Raw genomic sequence first — 10862 nt, 5'->3', positions numbered from 1 at the left:
TTTATAATTGCCTTGAAGGCTAAATTTTTTCCACATTTTTTTCTTTTAATGTTCTATTGAATCTTTCTACAAGGATGCTTTTAATTCACTAAATGTTGAATAATGATTGATATTATATTCTTTCATTAGTTCTTGAAAATCTTTATTATAAAATTCTTTTCCATTATCTGTTTGTAAATTTTTTGGAGTTCTGTATTTAAATATTTTTTCAAAAGCATCAGCCACATTTTTACCTGATTTATCCTTAACTGGAATAGCCCAAGCATATTTAGAAAACACATCAATTACAGTCAATAAATACTTATAGTCTTTATTTATTTTTGTTATTCCTTTCAGATTTCCTGAATCCATTTCAACTAAATCAGCTTGCCATAAATCGTCAATCCCAAATGATACTACTTTTCTTCTATTGTAATTTTTTCTCACAGGTTTATGTAATTCATTTATTATTTCTTCACGAACATTAGGTTTTATTCCTTCACCTACAAATTTTTTTTAGCAAATTTACTCTTTTTAGTTTTACATACTGTGCAAAGTCCTTCAATTCTTTGTCGTCCATTTTTTGTTGTTACTCTGTGAGGATAATGGGTTTCTGTAAATTTTTTGCACTTTAAACAATATAAGTGATCTTTCATTTATATAGTGGGAAAATGTTATGCTACTAAACTGTCATCTTCACATAAATCCAACAGTTCACCAAATAAAAATATCTTTACATCCACTGGAACTGTTTTACTTGTTTGATTCATGGATATCAGCATTTTATCCCTCCATTTCAGTTCATGTACTTTATCTAGTTGATCAGTATATACATTTTGTATCTTATCATTAGATCTTTTAATTTTTACTGTAAAGTTAACAGGATACATTTCACCATTTATATTGGCTCCAGATATAATAATTTTCTTAATTTTTACATCGTACTCGAACTGATGTTCTATTACTTCATTACCAGTCAGAAAAGTAAATTCAATTGTTTGTTTATCACAGATTTTATTTTCAAGATTATTTATTTTACTTATGTATGGTGATAAATCTGACTTTGAGAAATAATCTGAAAAAGCCTTTTCAATCTCCTTTTTTGTGAAGAAATTCTTAAAAGTGTTGCAGTTATCTTGATGAATCTGATTAATTTTTTCATTAAATTTTGTATTGGTAACATAGTTATTAAATTGTGTTAAAATAGACATGCATTCAGGTTTCGTAACATATTCTTTCTCTAAATACTGTTTTGTAACTGCATCGTAACCACTAATTGGATCTTTTATATTTACTAATCGTCTACCTTTAAAACTAATATAAGTTTTTGTAACTTTAAAAATGTTAATCAAACCTTTTTGAAATTCCTTAACTAAATTATTTATTTTTCCATTATTTTGCTCATTTTTAGGCCACAGTTTGTTTCCAAAAATGTCCATTTATTAGATTCAAAATATCACTGAATTTATAACCATCTGATAGTAGTTTTAGCGTAAATATACATAAATGACCACATACTACTTCATTAAAATTTTGGATTCTTTGATTATTGTAGTATAGATTATCTGTCCCCAAATATTTAACTAGCTGTTTAGGTACATTACCACCAAATGAATCAAACGCGAATTTCTTACCATTATTCTTATAGTAACAAATCCAATGTTTACCAAGATGATCAGATGTGTCTAGATTAACTATTCCACATTCTACAATTTGTGGTGTATTTGGTAATTCGTCAATCATGAAGACACCTCTAAAGTGTTTAATGTTTAAATCTTTTGCAAGTTTTTCGATGTCAAAGTTACTTAATGCATTTGGATACTTATCGATTACTTTTTGGAACGTTTTTTAACCCTGTACCTTTCTTTTCCATTTCTAAATTGTATCTTTTCTGTTCTTCTAATTCAGCATCATTTTTCTTTTTATTCAGAACTGCAGTTGCCACAGCAGCTGTTCCACCAGCTAGTGTACCAATACTAGCTAAATATGCCAATGCTGCTAATAATAGTGGTAAAAATCCACCTTCATGTTGTGTTAACCCTTTACCTTCTTTCTTTTTTGTTAGATATTCAATAATCTTTTTCACAACTAGAATACCTAGTGTAATAAGTAAATTACCACCAGTATTTTTCTCTTTCTTTCGTTTCTGAACATCAGTTAAAAACTGATCAATACTATTTAGTTGATCATTATTGGCTTTAATTTTAAGTGCTTTTGGTTTAATTTTTCCACTAGGTAGTAAAGTATAGTCAATACTAAATGTATTCATTTATATAGATTAAAAATTATGCGAAAACTAAAGTGCATCATAAGCCCCATCTACCTCATCAAGATAAAGTCCCATTCCTAATTTCCGTTTTCCATATATTATTCCTCTAACTGCTGTTGCTGCAACTTTTTCACCAAATGAAGCATCAGAAGCATGCATTCTTTCTTTTGCAGCTAATTGAAGTTGTTTATCTGCTTCGTGTCTTTTTTGTAAATCTTTGTCATCACGATAGGCAATGTCATGTTGTTTGCATGCTTCATCTTATTTATTTATTCCTTCATCACCACGTGCTAATCTTTCATCTAATTTGGTTCCTGGACTGCAAAATCTATATCCTGGAAGATGCATTTCAAATGGAAGTTTGTTAATCAAAGTGTTGACTAATCCTCTACCATATTTTTCATTTTGCCAGAAAGTGTGTGGTAAATTGTTCAAGAATCGAATCAAGTATGGAATTCCTTTTGGATTGTTGATGATGAAATCACTAAATTTGTTTGTTAACATCTGTGTTATGCCAACTTTTTCATTATGATAATTTTTATTTCCAGCTAATTCTTCACCATGAATTACTGCTAATCTATCGATTAATTCATGTACATCATTCATATTCAACTGGTTTTTCAGTATATTTTTTAACAAATCCTTCACCTGTTTTTCAGGTGAACCATCTATAGTTGGTTTTCTTAAACTTGGGAAATAAACATCAACAATTTCTTTTATCAAATTATTGTATTTAACACCTTTACTTGATTTTATTTTATTAGGATTTTGATCGGAATATAGTGCATCTGATTCGTATAGTATATCTGCATAATTTGATAAATCAGCAGAATCAAATTTATCATTCAAATCATCCATAGTAACATGTTTTTTAGTTAAGAGTGTCATCAATCCATCTGTTCCTTCATATTCCTTTCCACCAATAATTAATTTATTTCCATCAAATTTTACTGGTAAATTACCAATATACTTAAACATACCAACAGGCTTTAATCCAAAAACTGGATCCTCACTGTGATTGATATATTTTAACATCCTTTCACTTACATCTAGAAGCATTCTTTTATTTTTTTTAACATCATTCTGATTAAGCATTTTTTATTTTTTATTTCTTCATCATATTGAGTTAAAACATCTCGTATTTCAGATTCACTTAATGTAGAATCATTAATTGGTGCTTTGTCATGATGTTGATGATATGGAATCATTTGTTTTTCTACCTCTCTATTTTCTTCAATAGCTTTCAGAACATTATCACCTATTCCTTCAAGCCCTTGTTTTACTTGTTCTATAGCATCAACACCAGGTTGATCCTCTTTTTTATATTTTTCATATTCTGTTCTTGGTTATTTTTCCATGTTTTAAATTGTTCTTTTAATTTTTCTACTTTTTTTCTATTACGTTTAGCTTGTTTAACTATAGCTGGATCATATTTTGTAAACATTTATTTAGATTGAAAATGTGTTTATGTTGATGTTTGTGTTGACATTTATGTATATGATGTTGATGTTTGTGTTGACATTTAACGTTTATGATTGATGTTTATGTTAACGTTTATGTTTATGTTTAACATTTATGTTTTATGTTTATGTTAACATTTATGTTTATGTTTCTATTTAAGGTGAAAGATTCGTTACCCTTATGTTCTTATGAAATGTTGTATTTTATTTCTGTATTTTCCATTAGTACATTTTCTTGTTATATCTATTGTTATAAAACCAAATTCATCATTCCAACATTTACTACATATTTCTTTAAATTCATTAAATTTTAAATCACCACCAACAAATTCATTATAAACATGATGTAGATTTGTATCATCCTGTCTAAATATATTTAAGAAATTCAGATTATCTATGACTAACTGTATAGGTATTTTTGAGTAAGTTTGAGCTAAATAAAAACAATCAATTCCTTTATGTCTACCTCTAGTAAAATGTTCTCTTACTATATCTTTATTTTCTAATATAAAATCATCAAATATTACAATTGAATTATCATCACAATCATCTAATGGTACAATGTCATCATTGTTACTAATAAATGATGCTAATGAATCACCTGTTATATCTTCAATTTTATTACATTTTTTAATTATTTGCTGATATTTTGATTGATCTAAGCATTTAGAATAAATATATACATGGTTTATTTTATCCCAATTTAACCAGCCTGGTGCTAATAAATAGTTATCAATCATTAATGTTGTTTTACCACATCCACTTGATCCTATAATTGCACATCTAATTGAATTAGGTAACAGTTTACCATGCTTATTTTTTACCTTTTTCTCTGGTATTCTAATTTTTGGTTCCCAATCAATTTTGTTCATTTAATTAATAATAAATGAGTAGAATAATTCAACTAAGTGATAATTCATCAGTACTCAGAAAACGATTAACTGTTCCTATGGGAGGCAACTTTAAAAGTGTAGCATTGGTTGGATTTTATACTACATTTTTAACTCCAAATTTTACAACAAAAAATAATAAATTATGCTGTGATGGTGAAACAACAATTATTCCAACTGGGTCATATACTCTGGAAAGTTTGGAAAATATATTCATACAAAGAACCCTAATATCCATATTAAAGCAGATGAAAATTTAAATAGAGTTACAATTGAGAGTGATGTTAAACTGTATATGGACACTGAAAAAGAGGATAATACAGCAAGTTTGCTAGGATTTAGTAATCAGGCCATTAGCGCAAAAGAAAAGACTGTTGCTAAAGATGTTCCTAATATTATTCCATTTGAATTAATAAATGTAAATTTTAATCTAGCTGATGGAATGTATGTAAAGCATAATGATCATTTTCATCGTGAAATAAATATTATCGCTTCATTTAAGCGAAATGTTGAATTTGGTGCGCCAATAATTTATGAGCCTTATCATCCTTCATTTGTTCCAATCCATGATAAAATTCAGGATTTAGTGGTAACTATAACAGATTAAAATGATAATCTAATCGATTTCAGTGGTGCTACTGTAACTGTCATTCTAGAATTTTATTCTTAATAAATGAGGAAAACTGAAAGCTACCAATTTCATTCATTCCCAGTGAATGAGAAAACAAAAAATAACCTAAATATTCCCAATAAGGATATAGAAATTAATATACATGATGGTGATGGATGGTTGCATCCTAATATGGCTCAATTGTACATGAATTTTAGTATTATTAAAAATAATGGAACTAATTATCCAACATATGATGGAAAATCCAATGAGATGCTAATTGATAACTATGTAGCAAAACTATTTGACTTTATAACCATAAAAAAGGGCAATCATGTTTTATCTAGAATTGAACATCCATTTATTTCATCATCAGTTCTGTTGCATTTAACATCATGTGTTACTGATAAAATAAGTATGGAAGGACATATAGTTTACAATGGAAAATTAAGAAAGAAGAAAAATGAAGTATTATATCCATTGGAAATGTTAGGTGGATTTTTTAAAGATTACGAAGAAATGATGTTTGAAGGTGATCTTACTGTATGTTTCGCATGGTCATCAAGTGCAAATGATTGTATTTTGAGATGGGCTGATTACAATGATGCTGGAGTTGAAATTAAAGATACACTTCCAAGTGAAGGTAAAATCATAGTTGAGAATATGGAAATTCGTGTACCTGTTGTTAAATTTGAACCTAATTATGAACTTGAACTATGAGAAAATATACTGAAAAATCCAAAAATTCTGATATCATTCTATGAATTGCAAACTGTAGAAGTAGCTGGATTAAATGGTAAGGAAAAATTCGAATTAGACATCACAAATTATTATAACTCAATGGAATTTGATATGCCTTACTTTATATTTGTTGTTTTTCAAACCAATCGTAAAAATAATCAATTGCTTGATTCATCATTATACGATCATGTTATGTTACAAAACTTATATCTGAAAAATGGAAGAAATGAAGTATTTCCTCAAGAAATGTGGAATTTAGATCCACCATACGATTATTTGAAAGCTTATGATTCATTTCGTGATTTTAAAAGGCTAAAACAAAATGGAGATGAAAATGTTGATATTAATCCATATAATTATATAACAAATTATACTATTTATGTGATTAATATGGCACATAGAAAAAATACAGTAGTTACACAAAAAACAACTATGAAGTTATGTGCTACTTTTAATGATAAAATACCTGATAATACACTAGCCTACATAGTCATGTATGGAAAGAAAAATCTCACTTATGATGCACAACACAGAATACTGACAGAGAACTTTTAATCTCATATATCAATATCTTCATCTTCATCTTCTTGTTTCTTATTCTCATTTTCTTCATGTTTCTCTTTCTCTTTTAAAAATTGTTCCCATATACTAATATTATGTTTTGTGTAGTTCAGCTATTTTTGCAATTATATATTTGTATGGTAATGACTTACCTTTGTAATAGTAATTAAACATTTCAAATAACTCTATAATATGATCCTTTTCATAACCAGTAAACATATCTACTATTGTACCATTTTCGATAGTTATATGTAAGTTCATTAAATGTTTATTAAAATATTTAAATCTATATTTTTTATTATTATGAACACTTACTTTATCAGGATTACAAATATAACATCTTGCACCATCAGTACTCCATTGTGAACAATTTTGACAATATTCAGGTGCATAATATTCAGATGGATAATGTATATTATCAGGTATATCAATTTGAACTGCTTTTTCGAATTGTTGAACTAGTCTACTATCATCATTTTTTACATTATTCTGAATTTTACTGGTTTTCTTTGGATGATATCTATTTTTTCTATCTTGATTAATACATTTCTTACATATAGATCTTGGTTTACCTAATTTCATCCCATATTCTGATATATCTTTTATCATCTCACATTTAGTACATTTTTGTACTGCTTCATTTTGAATGTTACTAGTGTTCTTTGAATAATATCTATTTTTTCTATCTTGATTTATACATTTCTTACATATAGATCTTGGTTTACCTAATTTAAGTCCATATTAAGATATATCTTTTACCATATCACATTTAGTACACTTCTTTGATATGTTGTCCATTTATTATAGAAAAAAATGTAAGTATTTGTTGTCCAATATTTGTTGTCTATGTTTTATATGTGTAAATATATTGTGTATTATTGTTTCATCATCATTCATTGTATATATGTATATATTTAGATTAACCAACACTATCTATAGTTTTATATATTGTTTAGATTTTTCATTGCTATCAACAGTTAAAAATTATAAAAGTGTCTCATTTTGGCATTTCCCTAATTTTGTGGTTGTATCATTGTAAAAATATGAACAATAGCTGATTTCGATGTAAAATGGTCTAAAATAGCCATAAAATAGGGTTTAAATAGCTGATTTTGACATTTGGTCCAGAACATACATAACCTATCTACTTCTATAACCCGAGGAGCAAATTTATCTCTAGTTTCTTGTAAGCACAGGAAAACCTTATGCAGCTCGTATCTTGTTTGGTCAGTGCTGATCACGCAATCACTTTGAAACCGATAATAACTGAACAAGTAATCACGTTAAAACCAATAATAAGTGACGCTGTCTGTGTGCTGAAAACTGCCGCCAGTTTCTGTGTATCTTCGATATTTTATACCTCTCTGTGTGAGACGTTTTTCGTGACGTGCCGTTGACAGATTTTATACTACCATTTGAAATACCTTTCCGAGATAAAGACGCAGCAAATGTAAAATCCGGTTTGGTCGTGTGATTGAACGACTCGTTTGCACCTGCGGTCCACTGTTGCGGTATGCCCGTTGTCACGTACCGATTGTCGTTAAGATGACGAGATCCGACAAATCGATCGAAAACTTAGTTATTTGCTGAATTGTACTTGTGTCTTGTCCCTACTTTGACGATATAACTTTCCCACGGTTTTAAATCTTCCTTCCTTTTTAGAGCCCTCGTGATGACTGGGTGTTGTGTGATGTTCTTAGGTTAGTTAGGTTTAAGTAGTTCTAAGTTCTAGGGGACTGATGACCATAGATGTTAAGTCCCATAGTGCTCAGAGCCATTTGAACCTTTCTTTTTTTTCAGAGCTGTTGTTGCTCCATTCTCGTGCATTCTTTACAGGTTCCGATTAGGGTGCTTCTCGGTTGACGCTACTGCTTTTACTTTCAGTTCAGGAGGTATAGATCCGTAGTTGCGTCGTTTGGTAGCCGGTTCGTGATACCCATCGAGAACTGATGAGACGCGGCTTGACTGCGGACATTTTCAAAGTGTTACGACTCATGTCAGATTCACTAGCTTCGACATCTTCTACTCAGTTCTGCTTTGTCTTCATGATTCAGTCTTTTGGCATCAACAAAAGTCAATTTGTTTCACAGTTCCAAAAATCACCCGACAATAGCTGCTCCTATCAATTTGGAATGCGTAGAAATCGAACTGTCTACTTCCTTGCAACAAAGGACCAAACCGAGGAAACAGCTCCGGTTACTTCCCATTTGTTGTCGCCCGTGCCAGGCCCCAAATATTTTTTCCTGCGTCCATTATAAAACAAACAACTAGTTATTACTGCATAAAAAAACAAGCGATTTATTATCAACTGTATACGATACAAGTCGTATGTTACCTACAGAAGAACACCGTATTATTCTACAAAATGTATTTTATTCTGCAATATACAATGAAAATTCACTGCAAATAACTCGCAAATAAGTTCGCAACTAACTAATGATGGAGGACAACTTCTTCCGATTGACATAAGTAAGGTTATTGCTGGAAACTCTCATTCTTCGAAGTGATATGATAAGCAAGCAACGAGAATATTATAACTCTCCCTGTGCGCATTCTGTCCCGCGTCATAAACAAGCGTCGGCCGATTGGCTGTCTGTGGTCCTCCGTTACGAATTCACAGCAGTCTTACTCGCAGTTGTTTCAATACAAGGCTTATAAGTTTGGTTCTTTATGAATCAAATGGCTCTGAGCACTATGGGAGATAACATCTGAGGTCATCAGTCGCCTAGAACTTAGAACTACTTAAACCTAACTAATCTAAGGACATCACACAGACCCATGCCCAAGGCAGGATTCGAACCTGCGACCGTAGCGGTAGCGCGGTTCTAGACTGAAGCGCCTAGAACCGCTCGGCCATAGCGGCCGGCCTTTATGAATCCACGTCGTTTGAGACATTTATTTGTGTACCTTGTTATTATACCTTATTGAGTTACTTACCATATTATGCTCCTATTCTCATCAATTACAATTTAAAAAAAAAAAAAATGCTGCAGAACATATTCGAGATTCGAACACAATTCTCTGCTTCCCAATCAGACCCGTTGGTCGCTACGCCAGCGGTGCTTGCACTGAACAGCGTTTACCTTAGGGATACATGAGCGGAACCTATATATAAGAATTAGAAATGCTCAGTTATCAACTGAATTACATTATCTGAACAAGTATCTGGATCCGGAGTACATAACACTGCGATTGTGAGCAGGATTATGTAGCAGAGTGCCCTACTGACAAAAATCGGCGAAGCATTGTATTTCAGTAGGTTAAGAATGCTGGTTCTAAAACTTTCCATTCTTATTAGAGATAAGAAAAGGTGTTATTAGTTTACTCATTTGGTGTAGCTGACCATGTGGCCGAGCGGTTATAGGCGCTTCAATCTGGAACCGAGCGACCGCTACGGTCACAGGTTCGAATCCTGCCTCGGGCATGGATGTGTGTGATGTCCTTAGGTTAGTTAGGTTTAAGTAGTTCTAAGTTCTTTGGGACTGATGGCCTCAGATGTTAAGTCCCATGGTGCTCAGAACCATCTGAACCATCTGGTGTAAGGTACGCACCTGAGTGACTTATATTCGACGTGTCCCACTCCTTCTCCCATGGGGAACGAGGGAAACCCCTCACAGATCTTGGGCAATTGTGTGATGCTTGTTGTATGACACAACAATGGTGAAAACCCGCTCTCAGCCAATGGGAGCACAGTAAAAACCAGTGGACCAATGAGAATCAAGCTCTGCCCTCCTCTCCCTTTATTATATTGTGAATCCAGCTGAGTCCCTTCATTTTAGGTCCAAATTTCACAAAGAGAGGATGATGAAGCGCCAGGAGCCAGCCAGGGCTCCTTAGGCACAAGAGGAATAAGACTGAAAGAAAGTATCTCATAATAATGTAGTTATTACTGTTGTTATTAATGACCATACATATGGAAATATACTTACGATTTGTTATTGTTTCAGCAGCACAGTGTGCCCCTGAACTGGTTGTAGCTGAATTTGGCACTCACATACTTCTGGCCACACTACCACAGCAGCAGCCCACAGGTGGCCTTCCCAACTCACTGGGCTCAGTGAGCTCCAACTACTCTCTACTGCCAGCACAGCAGCCACCTTTTTTTCAACAATATGTACTGTGTATCACCACACCAGCTGCCACAACTTGCAGAACTGCAGACAAGTGCTCCATCAAGAGTACTACTGTCCACAATGAGATATAAGAATACTGCACACGAATATGCACGAGTAAATGGGTGTAAAGATGTGGATAATGACTTTGCCGTTGTTACTGATGTTGAAAACACACAGTGCACTGATTCCAAAGGTCAATACTCATAGTACGAATGAGACTATGTGAACAGCGTGGTT

This window comes from Schistocerca serialis, chromosome 6, assembly GCF_023864345.2.
Source record: "Schistocerca serialis cubense isolate TAMUIC-IGC-003099 chromosome 6, iqSchSeri2.2, whole genome shotgun sequence".
Taxonomy (NCBI): domain Eukaryota; kingdom Metazoa; phylum Arthropoda; class Insecta; order Orthoptera; family Acrididae; genus Schistocerca; species Schistocerca serialis.
Note: the sequence above shows the minus strand (reverse complement) of the source record.